Source organism: Adiantum capillus-veneris, chromosome 19 (genome assembly GCF_014529385.1).
Source record: "Adiantum capillus-veneris isolate H3 chromosome 19, ASM1452938v2, whole genome shotgun sequence".
Classification (NCBI taxonomy): Eukaryota; Viridiplantae; Streptophyta; class Polypodiopsida; order Polypodiales; family Pteridaceae; genus Adiantum; species Adiantum capillus-veneris.
In genome coordinates, this window is record NC_140949.1 from 150290617 (window position 1) to 150312390 (window position 21774).

The following is a 21774-nucleotide window of genomic DNA, read 5'->3' on the forward strand; positions in this document are numbered from 1 at the left end:
TTGGAGATGTTCAATTGAAGTTTCAGAATGGCTCTTCTTTCACGCTGAAGAATGTGAGACATGTTCCCGCAATTACAAAGAGCTTGATCAGCACAGGTTTACTTGATGATGCTGGCTACGTCACCACTTTTGGACAGAACATGTGGAAGATATCCAAGGGTTCTATGATAGTAGCACACGGAGTAAAGTCTGGAGGACTTTACATGATTTATGTATCAAATGTCTCTAAAAATGTAATCAATGTAACCGAGCAGCCGAACGTTTCTTTGTGTCATAGCCGGTTAGGACATATGTCCAAGAAGGGAATGGAAATCTTGTCTCGTTCTGTGAACATTGTCTGTATGGTAAGCAAACACAACAGCCACATAAGCATAGAAGTAGTAGAAGAGATACACAGTTGGCACTTGTTCATAGTGATTTGTGTGGACCTATGCCTAACCTATCTCTAGGGGGAGCTTCTTACTTTATGACATTTATAGATGATTACTCGAGGAAAGTATGGGTTTACTTTCTCAAGCACAAGGATGAAGCATTTAGTGTTTTCAAAACGTTTGTGACACTTGTGGAGAATCAGAGTGGCAAGAAACTTAAATGCTTACGCACTGACAATGGTGGAGAGTATGTTTCAAAGGCCTTTCAGGACTTTTGTGAGTCAAAAGGTATAAAATGTGAGCTTACTGCTCCTTACAATCCTCCTCAAAATGGTGTTGCTGAGAGGATGAATAGGACCATACAAGAGAAGGTCAGAAGTATGTTGTCTAATGCACAGCTGCCAAATGGGTTTTGGGCTGAAGCTGTATCAACAGCTGTTCATCTTGTAAATAGATCTCCTAGCAAGGTTTTGCAGAAGGATTCAGTGCCAGAGATGGTATGGTCAGGCAAAATGCCCTCATACAAGCATCTCAGAGTCTTTGGCTGTGAGGCATATACTCACGTTCCAAAGGAATTTAGGAACAAACTTGAGCCAAAGAGTAGAAAGTGCATCTTTCTAGGCTATGGTAATTCTGGTGAGATGGGGTACAGACTTTGGGATCCCGAATCCAGAAAGGTTGTCCGCAACAATGATGTTCACTTTAATGAATCCAAATATCATTCTAAACCAGAGAGGGTTGAGGAGATTAGAAGAGTTGTCTTCCAAGAAGATGGACCTGCACGTGCAAGACAAAATGTCAGGGTTCAAGAGGAGCAAGGATAGGATAGAGTGGAACCACAGGTTGTGGCTGAGCCTGAGCCACCTATTGTGCGTAGATCTGGACATGTCACGCGACCTCTTGATAGGTTTGTTCCATCTATGAACTATGTCATGTTGTCTGATTGCAATGAGCCTTCATGTTACAAGGAAGCAGTGCAAATGAAGGACTCCGGGAATTGGCAATTGGCCATGCAGTCAGAGATGACAGCTCTGCATAAAAACAAAACATGGAAGCTAGTTAAATTACCATAGGGCAAAAAGGCTCTACCTTCTAAATGGGTTTCAGGTATAAGATCACCGCTCATGATAGTCAGCCAAAGTACAAAGCAAGGCTTGTTGCCAAGGGCTTTAAGCAAGAATAAGGCATTGACTTTGATGAAGTCTTCTCTCCGGTGGTCAAGATGACTACATTGAGATGCTTTCTTGCATTGGTTGCCATATTAGATTTGGTGTTGCACCGAATGGATGTCAAGACAGCGTTCTTGCATGGTGATTTAGATGTGGAAATTTACATGCAGCAGCCGGAAGGGTTTGTTGAGAAAGGCAAGGAAGATTGGGTATGCCAGTTGTTAAAGAGTCTTTATGGCTTAAAACAATCACCAAGGGCATGGTACCATAAATTCCACAAGTTTATGCTTTCTCAAGGCTACAAACGTAGTGCGTTCGATCACTGTCTATATACAAAGAAGGCTAAGGATGGTAGTTGGCTGATCCTTATTTTGTATGTGGATGACATGTTGATTGCTGGCAAGCACTTGGAAGAAATTTCAGCTTTGAAGTCAAAGATGGCAAAATCGTTTGACATGAAAGACATGGGTGAGGCAAGTCATATACTTGGTATGCGCATTGAGAGAGACAGATCAAAGAAGTTGATTTGGTTATCTCAAACAGAGTATATTGACAAGGTTTTGCAACGTTTCAATATGGAGAAGGGAAAGGCACTGAGTGTTCCATTGCCACCATATGTGAAACTTAGCAAACAAGATTGTCCTGTGTCTGAGGAAGAACAGGCTGAAATGGATAAGATTCCATATGCGTCTCCAGTGGGTAGTTTGATGTATGCAATGATTGCTACTCGCCCAGACATTGCATTTGCAGTGGGAGTAGTAAGTCGATACATGTCAAACCCAGGCAAGAAACATTGGGAGGCAGTGAAAGGAATATTGAGATACCTGAAAGCTACAAAGAGTATGCGTATATGCTATGGGAGTCAGGAGCTAAGTGTAAAGGGTTTTACTGACTCAGATTATGCAGGTGACTTAGACAACCGAAGGTCTACATCAGGGTATGTCTTTACATTGGCTGGTGGAGCAGTATCATGGCGTTCTAGATTACAAGATTGTGTTACTCAGTCTACTATAGAGGCTGAATATGTTGCAGCATCAGAGGCATGCAAAGAATCAATTTGGCTTAATCGACTAGTAACAGATTTGGGAATCAAAGAAGAGATGCCTGTGTTATATTGTGATAGTCAAAGTGCTATACAATTGGCTCGCAATCCAGTTTATCACTCAAAGACAAAGCATGTGGATGTGAAGTATCATTTCATCAGGGAAATGCTCGAGGATAAGCAACTTCAGCTTGTCAAAGTTCACACCACACAAAATCCTGCTGATCTACTTACAAAAGGACTTCCCTCAGAGAGATTTGCGCATTTTCGCAAGCAGTTAGGTGTAGGGTAGTACATCACTTCTCTACATCTCTTGTATATTAGCTTGTATAGTAGCTTCTCTCACACTTAAAGTACCACATTGGACTTTAAGTGGGAGGTTGTTGGGGTATAAAGCCCAATGTGGTCGCCCAGGTAAGTGGGCGGGCCGCCAGGTATGTACACATATTCTTTTGTAAAAACCTAATAAGAACTCACTATGCTCTACATTACAGTAGAGTGAGTTCACCATATCGTCGTGCTCTTCTTCTCGCACTCTCTCTCGCGTCGCACTTCCGCTCGTACTCCTTCAACGTGTAAATATAATCTATTTTTAGGACAGGTTATTTCTTAAAATACATGTAATGCAAATGATTATAACAAATTTCTAAGCAAGATAAACAAATCCTATACAGAAATATAAGCATACATTCAAGTGGAGTAGGAACATATTTTTTATTCATGAAAAAAATACAACTATGAATTGTACATGGACCAATTATTAAATTAGCAAAAAACAAAATGGCTTTTAAATACGGCAATCCAAACCGTATTCTCGATTGTTTTGTGTTTCATTACTTGTCTGTAACCTATTAGTATCAAAATTTAGCCAATGAAGAACTTGTTTTTTCATCTTTTAGAGTATATGTCTCTTACATATAAATGAAATATATTATAAACCGTTCTAAGACAAAATTATTATACCATTTTGTACTACATTATTCTATTCTATTAATCAGTTGGACTAATTAGCATAGAAATCTCATCAATGGAAAATTTTGTTCTTATGTGTAAATATGATTTTTTAAAAGACATGTTATTTCTTAAAATGCATACGATGCAAATGATTATAAAAATTTTCTAAGCAAGATAAACGAATCCTATACAAAAATATAAGCATACATTCAAATGGAGCAGGAACATATTTTTTATTCATGAAAAAAATACAAGTATGAATTGTGCACGGACCAATCATTAAATTATCAAAACACAAAATGACTTTTAAATACAACAATCCAAACCGTATTCTCGGTCATGGTTGGTAAACATGAAAATTTGATGAGTCAAAACAATTTTTTGAGCAGGATAAATAAAGTCTACATACAGACATAAGCATATATTCAAGCAAGATAGAAATATATTTTTCTATCCAAACAAAAGAATATGACTAGGAATTATATGTGGGTCAATCATTGAATTATTAAAAATCAAAATCATTAAATTCTCAATAGACAAAAAAACTGTTAAATATGACAATGTACACTACACTGCTTGATTGTGACCAACGAACATAAAAATTTGATAAAGAAACCTCTTAAATATACATATAAAACTTCATGAACTATCTCTTTTTTTAATACAAATAGAATTCTTGTTAAATGAATTTTCAAATTCAGCATAAAAAATTCTAAACAAAAATATCATCATCATTATAGAAACTTAACTGACATTTACAAATCAATATCATAAATTCTACTATTATTTCCAATATGTACAACATTTTTTTTCTAAATTTACATAATTTAACATGAGTATGAAGCATATAAATTATTGATAAGATTAAATACAATACTTTATTTGCTTTGAAGAAACACTACCAAGTCTTTAAGAAAAGACACTAGCGTGCATTCAAGCAGAGAGTTTCGTATTTTTTTTGTACTACTCTGTCTTTGAAAGACGTAAGAGTGTACTTACATGTAATTTTTCTATTTATTTTTTATTGGAACACAACCAAGTCTTTAAGAAAAGACGATGGTGTGTATTTAAACATACTTATTTTCTATTTTCTCTGCACAAATACGTCCTGAGAGGACAACAAAGTGCAAAAAAAAAAAAAAACTAGAACTGAGCATGTCCTAAATCAAAATTTGCTTCATATATGATTTGGAGTTTCATTTTTTAGTATATCTATTTCTTATAATTCGATTTCAATATTATTTCTATTATAAACCGTTGCAAGACAAAATTATTATACCATTGTGTACTCCATTATTCTACTCTATTAATTAGTTGGGCTAATCAGCATAGAAATCTCATCAATGGAAAACTTTGTTCTTATGTGTAAACATGAAATTTTTTTAGGGCAGGTTATTTCTTAAAATGCATGCAATGCAAATGATTATAACAATTTTCTAAGCAAGATAAACAAATCCTATACAGAAATATAAGTATACATTCAAATGGAGCAGGAACATATTTTTTATTCATGAAAAAAATACAAGTATGAACTGTATACGGACCAACCATTAAATTGTCGAAACACAAAATGACTTTTAAATACAACAATCCAAACCGTACTCTCGATCATGGTTAGTAAACATAAAAATTTGATGTATCAAAACAATTTTTTGATCAAGATAAATAAATCTACATAAAGACATAAGCATATATTCAAGTAAGATAGAAATATATTTTTCTATCCAAACAAAGAACATGACTAGGAATTATATGTGGATCAATCATTGAATTATTAAAAATCAAAATCATTAAATTCTCAATAGACAAAAAAACTGTTAAATATGACAATTTACACTGCACTGCTTGATTGTGACCAATGAGCATAAAAATTTGATAAAGAAACCTCTTAAATACACATATAAAACTTCATGAAATATGTTTTTTTTTAATACAAAATAGAATTCTTGTTAAATGAATTTTCAAACGCAGCATAAAAAATTCTAAACAAAAATATCATCATCATCATAGAAACTTAACTGACATTTACAAATCAATATCATAAATTCTACTATTATTTCCACTATGTACAATAGTAAAAAAAAATTGTTCTAAATTTATATAATTTAACATGAGTAAGAAGCATATAAATTATTGATAAGATTAAATACAATACTTTATTTGCTTTGAAGAAACACTACCAAGTCTTCTAGAGAAGACACTAGCGTGTATTCAAGCAGAGAGTTTCGTATTTCTTTTGTACTACTCTTGTCTTTGAAAGACGTAAGAGTGTACTTACATGTAATTTTTTTATTTATTTTTTATTGAAACACAACCAAGTCTTTAAGAAAAGACGATGGTGTGTATTTAAATATACTTATTTTCTATTTTTCCTGCACAAATACGTCTTGAGAGGACAGCAAAGTGTTAAAAAAAAAAACTAGAACTGAGTATGTCCTAAATCAAAATCTGCTTCATATATGATTTGGAGCTTCATTTTTTAGTAAGTCTATTTCTTATAATTCGATTTCAATATTATTTCTTTTTTATTTGCATGACTATATTCTCAGAATATCATATCAAGACAAATTTACAAGATTTTTTTTTAGGCAGGCTCCTACTCGCTCACGTTAAATAAAAAGCGTTACTTTCTTTTCGAGATTCTCTCCTCCCCTAAGTCTCACTAAGGCCCTCACCATCCTCCCTCAACAGCACTGTTGCACCTCAGCCCCGCTGTTTGCCCCCTCCTACCTCTTCCTCTTTCCTCCCTCCTTCGACCTGCACCTTCCTACAAAAATACTCTCGACCTTAGCCCTACCGTCTGCCCTCCTCTCCTCACCCTTTCCTCCCTCCTTCAACCTGCACTTTCCTGCGCAAATACTCTCGACCTCAGCCCCGCCGTCTGCCCCCTCCTACCTCCTCTCTTCACCCTTTCCTCCCTCCTTCGACCTACACCTCCCCACCTTGCGAAAATACTCTCGATGAACTTTGTAGCCCTTGACGCGTGCGCGAGAGAGAGAGAGAGAGAGAGAGAGAGAGAGAGAGAGAGAGAGAGAGAGAGAGAGAGAGAGAGAGAGAGAGAGAGAGAGAGAGACTCAGCAAGAGGGGGAGAGAAAATGGAAAGGCAGGGGCATGGCCTCCACCTGGATTGCCCCCCCTCTTCGCTCGCATCTCAAGGCTCCAAGTCAGACAGACCCATTGCGTCGCAAGCATGTTCGCTTTTAAGGGGATCTTTTCTCATTTTTTACGGCTGGGTACCCCATACTAGAAGGGCTACTAATTTGGTCTCTCAAAAAACACCCCTGCATCCCATTAAAAAATTTAAACCCAATGAAAAGAGTACCAAATATTTGACTAATGAATTTTACAATGGAAGAAGCTTCAATCATCTAAGCTTCAACACATTAAACAAACACAAACAAGCAACGACACTTGACAAAATATAAAATAAAAGACCTACAAAGAACAAAGGCAATCATTCAAATCAATCATCTTCAATAGGTCCAAGTATCAATAGGTTTGATTGTCAATGGCTACCTCCAACATTTGATTTAGTCTTTAGCTCAGAAAGTGCCGTCTAATCGTGTAGTGAGTTATTAGAAACACTTACCACTATGTCAGTTTCGCTTGTCAATAGTGGTGGCTGAAATCTGAGGGTGCTAAAAGCTAACTTATGGGATAGATTCTAGGACTTGATGATGGTTGAAAGCTAAGGATTCTAAAGACTAAAACTTGATGGTTGATCTGATGCTACTCGTAAGACTGATTTGAATGATGGCACTACTAAAGATCAGCTCAAAGTAACTTTATTTGAGGACTCAACACTGAGACTGAAGGACTGCTTGCAATGACCAAATACTGGTGCTAATTCTAGAGTTGAAGTACTTATAAAACGCAAGTTTACAAACAAAACGCAAGCAAGAGACGATTGTTTAAGGAGAGCTCGTACTTCATTATCAAAATTGGTCTTCACCGGTGACCCATGTTACTAATGAATTAAATACGGTGTTGAATTGTCGCTCTAAGACTAGCTGATCCTGAAGCAGAAATGCTAGCTGAACATAGACTGGAAGCACAGATACAGAGGAGCATATGATAGCGCCCAGGCAAGGGAAGGGAAGTAGGTGGAGAACACTACTTTTGGCTGCTTGAAGATGAAACACAAACAAGTTATGACATATATAATGATTGATTGCCATGGCGGAAAGCACAAGACACAGTATGATGATATCACACAATGAAGACTTCAAGGGTCCCTCACTACCATTGCCAAAGTGGTATTTACTTCTAATTGTATACCACAACTATACAACCTGATACTAAATGCTTACGAATACACTAAATGCTGATGAATGCAAGTATCCAAAGTGACAAAACTGAAGGGGAATAACACCAACCTATGAGATAGTTTCTAGAACTTGATGATGGCTGAAATCTGAGGGTATTAAAAGCTGACCTATGGGATAGCTTCTAGGACTTGGTGGTGGTTGAAATCTAAAGATACTAAAGGCTAAAACTTGATAGGTGGCTGATCTGACGCTACTCCTAAGGCTGGTTTGAATGATGGTACTACTAAAGATCAACTCAAAGTAAGTTGATTTGAGGACTCAATGCTGAGACTGAAGGACTGTTTGCAATGGCCAAATACTGGTGCTAATTCTAGAGTTGAACCACTTACAAAACGCAAGGTGAGCGATGAGCCAAATATGGTGTTAAATATGAAGCAAGTGAAAAACACTGCTCCTGGTTGTTTACAAATGAAACGGAAGCAAGTTATGGCGGCAAATACATTGCAAAGCCCAAATGCGAACTCCGGTTGCAATCGCATATGATTGTAGCATAAGGGAGGCCACTACTTTGCATCGATAGGACAGTCCATAGTTTTTTCACACATTTCTTGAGAATGGAAAACCATGCAAGCCCACTTCCAACACAAGCCTCATAGAAGCCGAGTATCACAAAAGAGCAAGCAATACATAGTTCCACAAGCCTACAAGAGCTAGGGAAAATCCCCTCGAAAATGCCATCTATGGCCTATTGCCTGCAACACATTTTGACACTAATACTGATCTTGATTTTAAAACTCTTGATGATTATACTCACTAATAAAGGTATCGAAACAGGTAAGGATCAATTGTGTTTTGGTACAGTGCATTACTCTAGGTCACTCTCGGTGTTTTCCAGTTTTTTTGCCTTTCTCCTGCGGAGCTGTCTCGGACCTCGCCTCGCTAGTCTCTTCATTGTGATCTAGTGCTTCACTAATTCATTGCAAGCTATAGGGAACGTTGAGATATATTGTAGTATTTATGAGCTGACCTGCTGTAAGATCTCACTATAAAAAAGGTGGCAATGAAGATGTTCATGCACTAGGCAAGGGCAGACCATAGAATAGAGACTACTGAACGATATTGCTCATGCATAGTCAATTCTAGAGCTCGCTACAGTCTTTGACCTTCCAGCTAGATTAGGAGACTCAGGTAGTGGTTTTGGTGCTCGGTATCGGGTCCATATACAAGGAATAGACTTAGGATAGATTAGGTGATCATGAAGCGAGCGGGTTTTAGTTAGGTTCGACTACCTATCTCTATCATCGTCTTGTGCGTTTTCTTTGTTCACGGAAGTAAGCCAAGCAGTATGTTGGGCGAGCTCATACTTCGTCAACAAAATTTGTCTTCACCGATCGAAGTTGACTTATGTTAGTAATGAATTAAATACGGTGTTGAACTCTTGCTCTAACGCTAGTTGATCCTGATGCAAAAGTGGTTGCTGAATATAGACTAAAAACACAGATACAAAGGAGCATATGATGGCGGCCAAGCAAGGGAAGGGAAGTAGGTGAAGAACACTACTCCTGGAACGAGATCAGCCATCATGTTTCATCTTTTAGTACACTATCTAGTTCTTGTCGGTTTGTGGAACTATGTATTGCTTGCTCTTTTGTGATACTCGGCCCTCATGTACAAACGTAGCAAAGGAAGCCTCACATACAGAACCTACGGCGGCAGGAAACCGTTTTCCCATGTCAGGTAAGAAGGAAGAGTACAAACGCAAGAAATTCAAAACAGAAGCAGAAGCTGGTGGTGAGGCCTGTCTCAACAGAGGATTATGTTATCTCTTGGCATTTCGCCAAATGAAATCCCAAGATTCACTCGCCCAACATATTGTCTGGCTTACTTCCGCGAGCAAAGAAAATGCCAGTTCATTATATGATGTAGAGAACATTGAGGTATAGTGTGGTATTTATGGAGTGACCTGCTGTAAGATCTCGCTACAGAAAAGGTAACAACGAAGACGTCCATGCACTAATGCAAGGGCAGATTGTAAAATAGAGGCTATTGAACAAAATTGCTCATGTATGCTCGGTTTGAGAGCCTGGTGCATTTTTCAACCTTCCAGCTAGATTAGGAGACTTGAGTAGTAATTTTGATTCTCAAAATTGAGACCACACACAAGGGGTAGACTTAGCGTAGACTGGTGAGCAGGGAGCAAGCGGATTTTAGTTAGGTTCGGCTACCCATCTCTATCATCTTCTTTTGCGTTTTCTTTTTTCCTAGTTCGCATTTTATTTTTGTTTTTGTTTACTAGCAGTGTAATTAGCTTATGGTTTTGGTGATGTCTCATGCTTACGTTCAGGTTGCAGTTGCGAACTACGTACGTCCATATGCTTTGTTATCTAGCTTGCTTTTTAGAGACAGATTTGGTCTAGAGCAGATTACAGGTCACAGGTTGTGATTCGAGAAGTGGAACTTGGAAAACCTTGCTTCCATACTTTCGTCATTGCGAGTAGGTTGACTTGTGCTCATTTCGTTACCATATTGACTGTATTGGTGTTTTTTTAGTTTTTTTAGTGTTTTTTTCTTCAGAAAATCGCCTAGAGTACACACAGAACTTCAGGAGTGATTGAAAGCGCGAAAGTTGGGAGTTACGGTTCTCACACTCGCAGTAGCATCTAGAAATTGAGCCCTACTCATTTGGATATCCATCGCAATGTCCATAGTGCTTTGATGCCAAAAATTGTGTATGACACAATTTCAGTCATCTATAGAGATTCAGAGTGGAGAATTCAAGAATTTTGCTTTATGTACTTGCATATACATTAGGGAAAATCATATGAAGATTTTGGTTGCATTTTGAGTGGAATTTTTTGAGCTAGCTCATTGGCTGCGTTTTTCGACGAAGTAAAAGCGGAAAGCTTGGCTTTGTGTGAAAGAAGTATCCAAACAAGTTTTGCAAGGTGTCATTGGAGAACTAGAGAGTAGGGGACAATACATAGTTCCATAAACCTACAAGAACTAGATAGCGTACTAAAAGATGAAATGTGATGGCTGATATCGTTCTACTTCTATGACTAATGTGTCTGATGGTACTACTGGAGATCAACTGAATGGTATTTATGGGGTGACCTGCTGCAAGATCTCACTACAAAAAAGGTGACAATGAAGACGTCTATGCACTAGTGCAAGGGCATACTGTAAAATAGAGGCTACTGAACGATATTGCTCATGTATGCTCGGTTCGAGAGCTTGGTGCACTCTTCGACCTTCCAGTTAGATTAGGAGACTCAAGTAGTCATTTTGGTGCTGAGCATCGAGGCCATACACAAGAGGTAGACTTAGGGTAGACTAGGTAAGCAGGGAGCGAGTGGATTTTAGTTAGGTTCGACTACCCATCTCTGTCATCTTCTTTTGCGTTTTCTTTCTTCCTAGTTCGCATTTTGTGTTTGTTTTTGTTTAGTAGTAATATAATTAGCTTATGGTTTTGGTGGTGTCTCATGCTTGCGTTCAGGTTACAACTGCAACCTATGTACGTCCGTATGTTTTGTTACCTAGCTTGCTTTTCAGGGACAGGTTCGGCCTAGAGCAGATTATAGGTCACAGGTTGTAATTCGAGAAGTGGAACTTGGAAAACCTTGCTCCCATACTTTCTTCATCACGAGTAGATTGGCTTGTGCTCATTTAGTTACCATTTCATTAGCATATTGACCATATCGGCGTTTTTAGTATTTTCAGCGTTTTTTTTGCAGAAAATCGCCTAGAGCGCACACAGGCTTCAAGAGTGATTGAAAGCGCGAAAGTTGGGAGATCCAATTCTCACACTCGCAGTAGCATCTAGGAATTGAGTCCTACTCATTTGGTTACTAGTAAATGACCATTGCAATGTCCATAGCGCTTTGACGCTGGAAATTGTGTATGACACAATTTCAGTCATGTATAGAGATCCAGCGTAGGGAATTCAGGAATTTTGCTTTATGTACTTGCATATACATTAGGAAAGATCATCTGAAGATTTTGGTTGCATTTGGAGTGGAATTTTTCGAGCTAGCCCATCGTTTGCGTTTTTCAACAAAGCAAAAACGAAAATCTTGGCTTTGCATGAAAGAAGTATCCAATCAAGTTTTGCAGGGTGTCATTGGAGAACTAGAGAGTAGGGGACAATACATAGTTCCACAAACCTACAAGAACTAGATAGAGTACTAAAGGATGAAATCTGGTAGCTGATCTCATTCTACTTCTATGACTAATGTGTATGGTAGTACTACTAGAGATCATCTGAGATTAGATTGATTTGAGAGCTGAATACTGAGGCTGAAGGACTGCTTTTGATGGCAGAATATTGGTGCTAATTCTACAGCTGAAGCACTTGCAAAATGCAAGGTAGATCATGGGTTAAATACGGTGTTGAAATGTTGCTCTAAGAGTGAAAATGCTAGTTGAACATAGACTGGAAAACAGATACAAAGGAGCATATGATGGCGTCTAGGCAAGGGAAGGGAACTAGGTGGAGAACACTACTCCCAACTGCTTGACGATGAAACGCAAGCAAGTTATGACATATTTAATGGTCGATTGCTATGGCGGAAAGTACAAGACACAGTATGATGATATCACACAATAAAGACTTCAAGGGTCCCTCACTACTATTGCCAAAGTGATGTTTACTTCTAATTGTATGTCACACCTATACAACGTCATACTAAATTCTTGTGAACATAGTAAATGCCAATGAACGCAAGTATCCTCAAAGTGACAAAATTGAAGGGGAATAACACCAACCTATGGGATAGCTTCTAGGACTTGATGATGGCTGAAGTCTGAGGGTACCGAAGGCTGACCTATGAGATAGCTTCTAGGACATATAAAGGCTGAAATTGAATAGTACTAAAGGCTAAAACTTGATGGTGGTTGATCTGATGCTATTTCTAGGGCTGATTCAGAGTGGAGAATTCAAGAATTTTGCTTTATGTACTTGCATATACATTAGGGAAAATCATCTGAAGATTTTGGTTGCATTTGGAGTGGAATTTTTGAACTAGCTCATTGGCTGCCTTTTTCGACGAAGTAAAAGCGGAAAGCTTGGCTTTGCGTGAAAGAAGTATCCAAACAAGTTTTGCAAGGTGTCATTGGAGAACTAGAGAGTAGGGGACAATACATAGTTCCATAAACCTACAAGAACTAGACAGCGTGCTAAAAGATGAAATGTGATGGCTTATCTCGTTCCATTTCTACGACTAATGTGTCTAATGGTACTACTGGAGATCATCTGAATGGTATTTATGGGGTGACCTGCTGCAAGATCTCACTACAAAAAAGGTGACAATGAAGACGTCTATGCACTAGTGCAAGGGCATACTGTAAAATAGAGGCTATTGAACGATATTGCTCATGTATGCTCGGTTCGAGAGCTTGGTGCACTCTTCGACCTTCCAGTTAGATTAGGAGACTCAAGTAGTCGTTTTGGTGCTGAGCATCAAGGCCATACACAAGAGGTAGACTTAGGGTAGACTAGGTAAGCAGGGAGCGAGTGGATTCTAGTTAGGTTCGACTACCCATCTCTGTCATCTTCTTTTGCGTTTTCTTTCTTCCTAGTTCGCATTTTGTGTTTGTTTTTGTTTAGTAGTAATATAATTAGCTTATGGTTTTGGTGGTGTCTCATGCTTGCGTTCAGGTTGCAACTGCGACCTATGTACGTCCGTATGTTTTGTTACCTAGCTTGCTTTTCAGGGGGACAGGTTCGGCCTAGAGTAGATTACAGGTCACAGGTTGTAATTCGAGAAGTGGAACTTGGAAAACCTTGCTCCCATACTTTCTTCATCACGAGTAGATTGGCTTGTGCTCATTTAGTTACCATTTCATTAGCATATTAACCATATCGGTGTTTTTAGTATTTTCACCGTTTTTTTTGCAGAAAATCGCCTAGAGCGCACACAGAGCTTCAGGAGTGATTGAAAGCACGAAAGTTGGGAGCTCCAATTCTCGCACTTGCAGTAGCATCTAGGAATTGAGTCCTACTCATTTGGTTATTAGTAAATGACCATTGCAATGTCCATAGCGCTTTGATGCTGGAAATTGTGTATGACACAATTTTAGTCATGTATAGAGATCTAGCGTAGGGAACTCAAGAATTTTGCTTTATGTACTTGCATATACATTAGTAAAGATCATCTGAAGATTTTGGTTGCATTTGGAGTGGAATTTTTCGAGCTAGCCCATTGTCTGTGTTTTTCAACAAAGTAAAAACAGAAATCTTGGCTCTGCATGAAAGAAGTATCCAATCAAGTTTTGCAGGGTGTCATTGGAGAACTAGAGAGTAGGGGACAATACATAGTTCCACAAACCTACAAGAACTAGATAGTGTACTAAGAGATGAAATCTAATAGCTGATCTCATTCTACTTCTATGACTAATGTGTATGATAGTACTACTAGAGATCAACTGAGATTAGATTGATTTGAGAGCTGAATACTGAGACTGAAGGACTGCTTTTGATGGCAGAATATTGGTGCTAATTCTACAGCTGAAGCACTTGCAAAATGCAAGGTAGATCATGGATTAAATACGGTGTTGAACTGTTGCTCTAAGACTGAAAATGCTAGTTGAACATAGACTTGAAAACAGATACAAAGGAGCATATGATGGCGTCCAGGCAAGGGAAGGGAACTAGGTGGAGAACACTACTCCCAACTGCTTGACGATGAAACGCAAGCAAGTTATGACATATCTAATGGTCGATTGCTATGGCGGAAAGTACAAGACACAATATGATGATATCACACAATAAAGACTTCAAGGGTCCCTCACTACTATTGCCAAAGTGATGTTTACTTCTAATTGTATGTCACACCTATACAACGTCATACTAAATGCTTGTGAACATAGTAAATGCCAATGAACGCAAGTATCCTCAAGGTGACAAAACTGAAGGGGAATAACACCAACCTATGGGATACCTTCTAGGACTTGATGATGGCTGAAATCTGAGGGTACCGAAGGCTGACCTATGAGATAGCTTCTAGGACATATGATTGATGAAATTGAACAGTACTAAAGGCTAAAACTTGATGGCTGATATGATGCTATTTCTAGGGCTGATTTGAATGATCATACTGCTAAAGATCAGCTCAAAATAGGTTGATTTGAGAATGATGACTTGATGATGGCTGAAATCTGAGGGTACCGAAGGCTGACCTATGAGATAGCTTCTAGGACATATGATTGATGAAATTGAACAGTACTAAAGGCTAAAACTTGATGGCTGATATGATGCTATTTCTAGGGCTGATTTGAATGATCATACTGCTAAAGATCAGCTCAAAATAGGTTGATTTGAGAACTCAATACTGAGACCCATCAGAATTCTTTCTTTGAAGTGGGTGTTGTTTTTTGGGATCAACAATGTGCATTTCTTAGGGACAGCAGAGAGTCGAGGGTTGTGTTTTCGCTCAAAAAATGTGCATGCCTTAGTGAAAGGTTACAAATTTTGGTTGATTTGATCCATTAATGAGCATGTGAAATTCAATGCACAGCCCTTTGTTTCTTACTCTGCAGTTCTGGGACTACCTTTGATGGTCAATAAAAATATCTTGTGCTCTACAAGGAGATTCTAGAGGCTTCCGTTCGCCTCAGCAAGATCGCAGCAGCATATTGAGGCCAGTAAGTATTTGTGTTTGCATGGAATTCCTACCATATTTTTGGCATTGCAAGTCATGTTTTCATTGAACAACCCTCATCATCTTGAGCTTATTTTGAACTGATAAATGTAGTGCTTTCCCCACGAGGGCTGGAGGTATGTTCCTTGAGCTTGTCTTCTCTGGGAAGCTGTTTACTACCAATGCTAGCCTTTCTTTAGGGACTGCCACCACCCATCTCTTTAGAAGCAAAGAATTCAAGCAGAAGCAGAACTTTGCCAACGTCTGTGCTTGCAGCCCCGATGAAGTTTTTTGGCACCCTGACAATCGACAAGCCATGTACTGCCACTTGCTCTGTGCTCTTCTTCGGTGACGAGCTAGATTTTATCACTGCCACCTTTGCATACACCATTGTTGAGGTCTTCCATACCTTTGAGGTTGAATGGGCCAATCTTTGCGATGACATCCGGCAGGATGAGCTGACTAGCTGGATTATGGACCTCGACTTGAGGACAGCCATGTCCAAACTCATGCCAACGCCACACCCCGAGCTTGCTGATGGGATTGCTTCCAAGTGCTCCACTCTTGAAGGCTGGGCTGGTGTGATTCCTCACATATGGCCCAATTGCAAGTACATCTACTCTATCATGACAGGGTCCATGGAGCCCTACCTTGACCGCTTGCGCCACTATGCTGCTGCTTTGCCTCTTGTTAGTACTGATTATGGCTCCACAGAGTCATACATTGGGGTTAGTATTGTCCAGAGATGTGACCTTTACTGTGGTGCCCAGTTTGGCCTACTTTGAATTCATCCCAATGCCTTCTCTAGGCATGATTGATGAGTGCCAACAAGAGGCAGACCCAGTCAGACTCACTGAGGTGGAGATTGGCTACGAATACGAGGTCATTTTGACGACATATGGAGGTAGAGAATCCCATTTTTGGCCAAGACTAGCTCAATCCCTCAGTGTTGCCATTTAGTTTTCTTTGAGCTAGATTGTGTTGTCTTTTTTCTGGACTAAAATCTGGTCTATGTGCGGGTTTATATCGGTATAGGCTGGGGGACATTGTCAGGGTGACCGGGTTCTTCAATGCATCACCGTAATTGGCATATGCATGTAGGAAAAATGTGTTGCTAACTGTGCACATAGACAAGGACACGGAGAAGGACTTACAGCTTGCTGTGAATGAAGCGGTGGAGGAGCTAAAGAGACATGATGCGAAAGCAGACCTCATCGACTTCACGAGCTTTGCTGACTTTTCTAGTTCCCTAGGACACTATATGGTCTTTTAGGAGCTCAACAGGAAAAGCATTAGCAAGTCGGCCCGCCAAGATAGCCGAAGAGGCATGTCACCATTGGATCTCAAGTTCAATGAAGTGATGAAACAAGGATGTGAGCAAGCAATGTATGAGGAGAGCATACTGAGGGCGTGTGCCATTGCAATGGATCTTGCTTTCGTGGACCCTGGGTATGAGGGGTCTAGGAAGGACAAAATGATCGGGGTGTTGGAGCTATGTTTGGTAGAGCCAGGCACCTTCCGTGGGCTACTAGACCGGTATCTAAATTGGGGTGTCGGGGCAGTAGCGCAATACAAGACGCCGTGCCGCGTTGTCTGCAAAGAGGTGCTCAACTTACTCAAGGATAGAGTAGTACTATCTGTTCACAGCTCGGCTTATCTTTGAATACAAGAAAAATGCTGGTGCTGATTCTAGAGTTGAAGCACTTGCAAAACGCAAAGTGAGCGATGAGCCAAATACGGTGTTAAATACGAAGCAAGTGAAAAAACACTACTCCTTGCTGTTTACAAATGGAACGCAAGCAAGTTATGGCAGCAAATACATTGCGAAGCTGAGATGCGAATTCCGGGTGCAATCATACATGATTGTAGCATGAGAGAGTCCGTCACTTTGCACTGGTAAAGCAGTCCACAACTTTTTCACGCATTTCTTGCGAACGGAAAACCATGCAGGCTCACTTCCAGCATAAGCCTCATAAAAGATGAGTATCGCAAAAGAGCAAGCAATACATAGTCGATCTCTAGCACAAGCCTCATAGGAGCCGAGTATTACAAAAGAGCAAGCAATACATAGTTCCACAAACGTACAAGAGCTAGACAGGATCCCCTCGAAAATGCCGTCTATGAACTGTTGCCTGCAACACATTTTGGCGCTAATACTGATCTTGATTTTAAAACTCTTGATGGTTATACTCACCAATAAAGATATCGAAGCAGATAAGGATCAATTGTATTCTGGTACTATGCATTACTATAGGTCACTCTCGGCATTTTCTAGTTTTTGGTCCTTCTCCTGCTGAGTTAGCTCGAACCTCGCCTCACTAGTCTCTTCACTGTGATCCAGCACTTTGCCAATTCATTATAGGCTGTAGGTAACATTGGGGTATACTGTGATATCTATGGGGTGACTTGCTATAAGATCTCGCTACAAAAATGATGACAATGAAGACATCCATGCACTAGTGCAAGGACAGACTGCAGAATAGAGGCTATTGAACGAGATTGCTCATGTATGCTCGGTTCAAGAACCTGGTACACACTTCGACGTTCCAGCTAGATTAGGAGACTCAAGTAGTGGTTTTGGTGCTCAGCATCGAGGCCACACACAAGGGGTAGACTTAGGGTAGACTAGGTGATCAGGGAGCGAACAGATTTTAGTTAGGTTTGATTATCCATCTCTGTCATCTTCTTTTGCATTTTCTTTACTCCTAGTTTGCATTTTGTTTTTGTTTTTGTTTAGTAGCAATATAATTAGCTCATGGTCTTGGTGGTGTCTCATGCTTACGTTCAGGTTGCAATTGCGAGCTGTGTATGTCCATATGCTTTGTTGCCTAGATTGCTTTTCAGAGACAGATTTGGCCTAGAGCGGGTTCTAGATCACAGGTTGTGATTCGAGAAATAGAACTTAAAAAATCTTGCTTACATATTTCCATCACCACGAGTAGATTGGCTTGTACTCATTTGGTTATCGTATTGACCATATTGGCATTGTTAGTATTTTTTTAGCGTTTTTTTTTTACAGAAAATCGCCCAGGACACACACAGAGCTTCAGGAGTCGTTGAAAACGTAAAAGTTGGGAGTTCCGGTTCTCACACTTACAACATCATCTAGGGATTAAGCCCTACTCATTTGGCTATCAGCAAATGACCATCTCAATGTCCATAGTGCTTTGATGCCGAAAATTGTCTACGATACAATTTCAGTCATGTCTAGAGATTCAGAGTGGGGAATTCAAGAATTTTGCTTTACGTACTTGCATATATATCAGGAAACGTCATCTGAAGGTTTTGATTGCCTTTCGAGTAGAATTTTATGAGCTAGCCCATTGTCTACGTTGTTCGATGGAAAGCTTGGTTTTGCGCAGAAGAAATATCCAAGCAAGTTTTGTAGGGTGTCATTGGAGAACCAGAGAGTAGGGGAATCATCAGAAACCACCAGCCAATGGAAACTGACAGGTGGCACCCATAACGTGGATCTGGCGGATGAAATACAACAGGCTTATCTTACAAACCAGGGTTGAAAATGCAGGTTTCAATGAGGTTGAAACAAGTGCAAGATCTAGAATCGTCTCTGGAAGCAAGATCAAAGACTTCTATTGCAACCAGCCAAGGTAGTACCATTGTCTCTTGGAACACATACCTAGATGAATTCAAGAAATGCCCAAATTTATCCAATAAAGAAAAGTGTAGTAATAAGCTCATTGTAGTCAACTACAAGACTATATGACCATCAGCTCTATTATGCATAGTGTCAACCAAATACTATGACAACTAGCTAATGTCATCAATACCCAATAGTGGCTGCAGAACTAAGCATGAATCAGCACGCAGCACCTGGGATGCCAAAGGGGGGTTTCCTTAACGATTAATTCAGCTTTTGCTTGGAGTTGTTTCCTAATGCGGCCATGGTTTCTTTATAACAATGCTAACCCTTACCAACAAAATGTTGCATCAAGTGGACGGTGTAACACTCCCTTTTAATTCTAATTATAACTCCATGGGTAGGGAGTGGCAACCCTTTCATGGATACACAGAAAGTCTCCGTTTTATCGAGGTCTTTGTGGAGGGCCTGTCACCTTCTGTAGGGTGAGATAGACATTTTCAAATTTGAGCTGTGGTTGATTGTATCCATTTTCTAGTCACTTTTAATTTGGAAGGAGAACACAGAAATACTACAGATGATTTGAAGGACTGTTTTGAACCTGAATTTGGACCATTCGAAGAAGCTATAGTCATGAGTACTCAGACTGGTAGCCATATCCAATCTACAGGTTTTAAATTTGTTACATTTGTTAAAGAAGCATCATGCATTGCTGCAGTCAGACAGCATTATCTAATCATCTATGTCAAAAAAGTATGTCCTGAGTCTATTCTGAGTTCATTAAGAGGAAATTTATCTCTTTTGAATTGCAGAAGAGCATGTTCTGAGTCTATACTGAGACCATCAAGAGGAAATTTATCTCTTATGAACATTCAAAGTCTGGTTTTCTTATACCTTTTTTGCTGGTTTCCGACCAATTAAAACCACCGCCATTCTACAGGTAGAAATCAAAGCTGGCTTACAGCCTCCCAAAAGAGCAAATGAGGACATGCTTGACATCCACTCCTAGACTACTCTCACATATGCAGAATACAACCAAGGCTACATCAGTCGTAGTATCATGTCAAAGGACGAGGCATTTATTGTACTTAAAGGTGAAGCTGCTGCCTCTACAAATGACACTATGAATACTTCTTTGAGCCATCCAAGTCCATGCCACCAACCATGGCTACCTATGCTCAAAATGTAGCTACCTACATCTGCTGAACAAAAGCTATCGGGAGAACAAAAGCCTGTTTTTCATCCAATTCTCAGTTTTTTCGAGTTGATGAAATGTACACAGGCTGAGCAAACTCAAAAAATTCAATGACCGCCCAGTCTAATCGCATCTATTTACACCTAACAGAGAGGATGAAGAGGCAGAAACTTTTTGCAGATCAACCTGTCAACTTTAACTCAATTGGGGTCTGTAAGGGAGACTAAGGCTTCTCTCTCTTCCTATTCTCAGAATTCCCTCTAGCCTCCCTTCCCATCACAAGTTATCACTGAGTATTCTTTTCAAGGTATTTCAAACATTCAGACTGCCGTTTCTCCTTTATCCACTAGCTCTTGTAAAAATGCATGACCTACACAATTTCTCCACCATCATTTCAAGAAAACCTTCCACTTATTCTCTTGCCAATAGCAGCCCATTCCCTAGCACAGCAATCTGGACAATCAGTCCCAAGCAAAAGAAATCCAAACAATGAGGAGTCAGCGCTACACTACATACATACATACAGATAGATATTAAAGATTCCTCACAACGGTAATAAAACTTAACCACAAGCATGAACAAGACCAGGGCTGTGCGTATGCCCGCGATGATAAAATTGAACTTCAACAACTTGATTTGTCCTGAGAGAGAGAGAGAGAGAGAGAGAGAGAGAGAGACAGAGAGAGAGAGAGAGAGAGAGAGAGAGAGAGAGAGCATTAAAGTCTAGCACAAAACCCAAACAAAATGGATATTGCAGAGCCACAGAAAATCCCACCTCTCTCTCTCTCTCTCTCTCACACACACACACACACACACACACAACTCTTTTACACCAAGTAATTGAACCTGTAAATAACATAGATGATGAGAGAGATAGAGAGACACCTCTTCAAAAATCGTACGAGCCCTTCCTCCCTCTCACAACCTCGCTATCAACTATAGCAGAGAAAAAGTGTACACACACACACACACACACACAATCAAATTTCCACGCTCAAAATGCACCCGAACCACCAAACAAAAATAGAAATTTCACACATGTCCTCCACAAAAAAAAAAGCCTTACTCAGCCACTCCCCATTGGCGTGATACCCTATGGCCATGCTAGCAAAAATTCTCCCTATAGTCCCTGCCTTACGGCAGTGCCAATAAACCTCCCTTTCACTTACTTGGGTCCAAAGTTGAACCCATTAATTAATTAAGCAGCAAGATTCCATATGTCTTAACAATTTCAAAAGTAAAAGTCCCTCTGTTCCCCGTTCTCATGCAACGTCTGTACCCTCAATCAACCATTCCTCTCTCTCCTCGCCTTCTCGTGCCCATCTCCATCCCTCGACCTCAACAAGCACCGGTTTGCTACTACTCCTCTGCATACTACTCATTCCATGTGCTTTCATTATGTGGAATCTGGATACTGTCCCGCACTGCCGTGCATGCTCCCTTTATCTCTCCACACGCTCTGTCTGCATAGCTCTGGCTATCCCGCCCACCCCTTCAATCCCCCCTCTGGAGCTCGTATGCTTTGCTGCATACTCGGCTT

The 21774-nt window shown here is 39.8% G+C and overlaps 2 pseudogenes; both read left to right on the forward strand.

Moving 5' to 3' along the window:
• The first annotated feature begins 9435 nt into the window (after nt 1-9435).
• Nucleotides 9436-17104, forward strand: LOC147435065 (jasmonoyl--L-amino acid synthetase JAR6-like; annotated as a pseudogene).
• A 448-nt stretch (nt 17105-17552) lies between these two features.
• On the forward strand, nt 17553-20048 carry LOC147435066 (uncharacterized; annotated as a pseudogene).
• Nucleotides 20049-21774: the final 1726 nt, after the last annotated feature.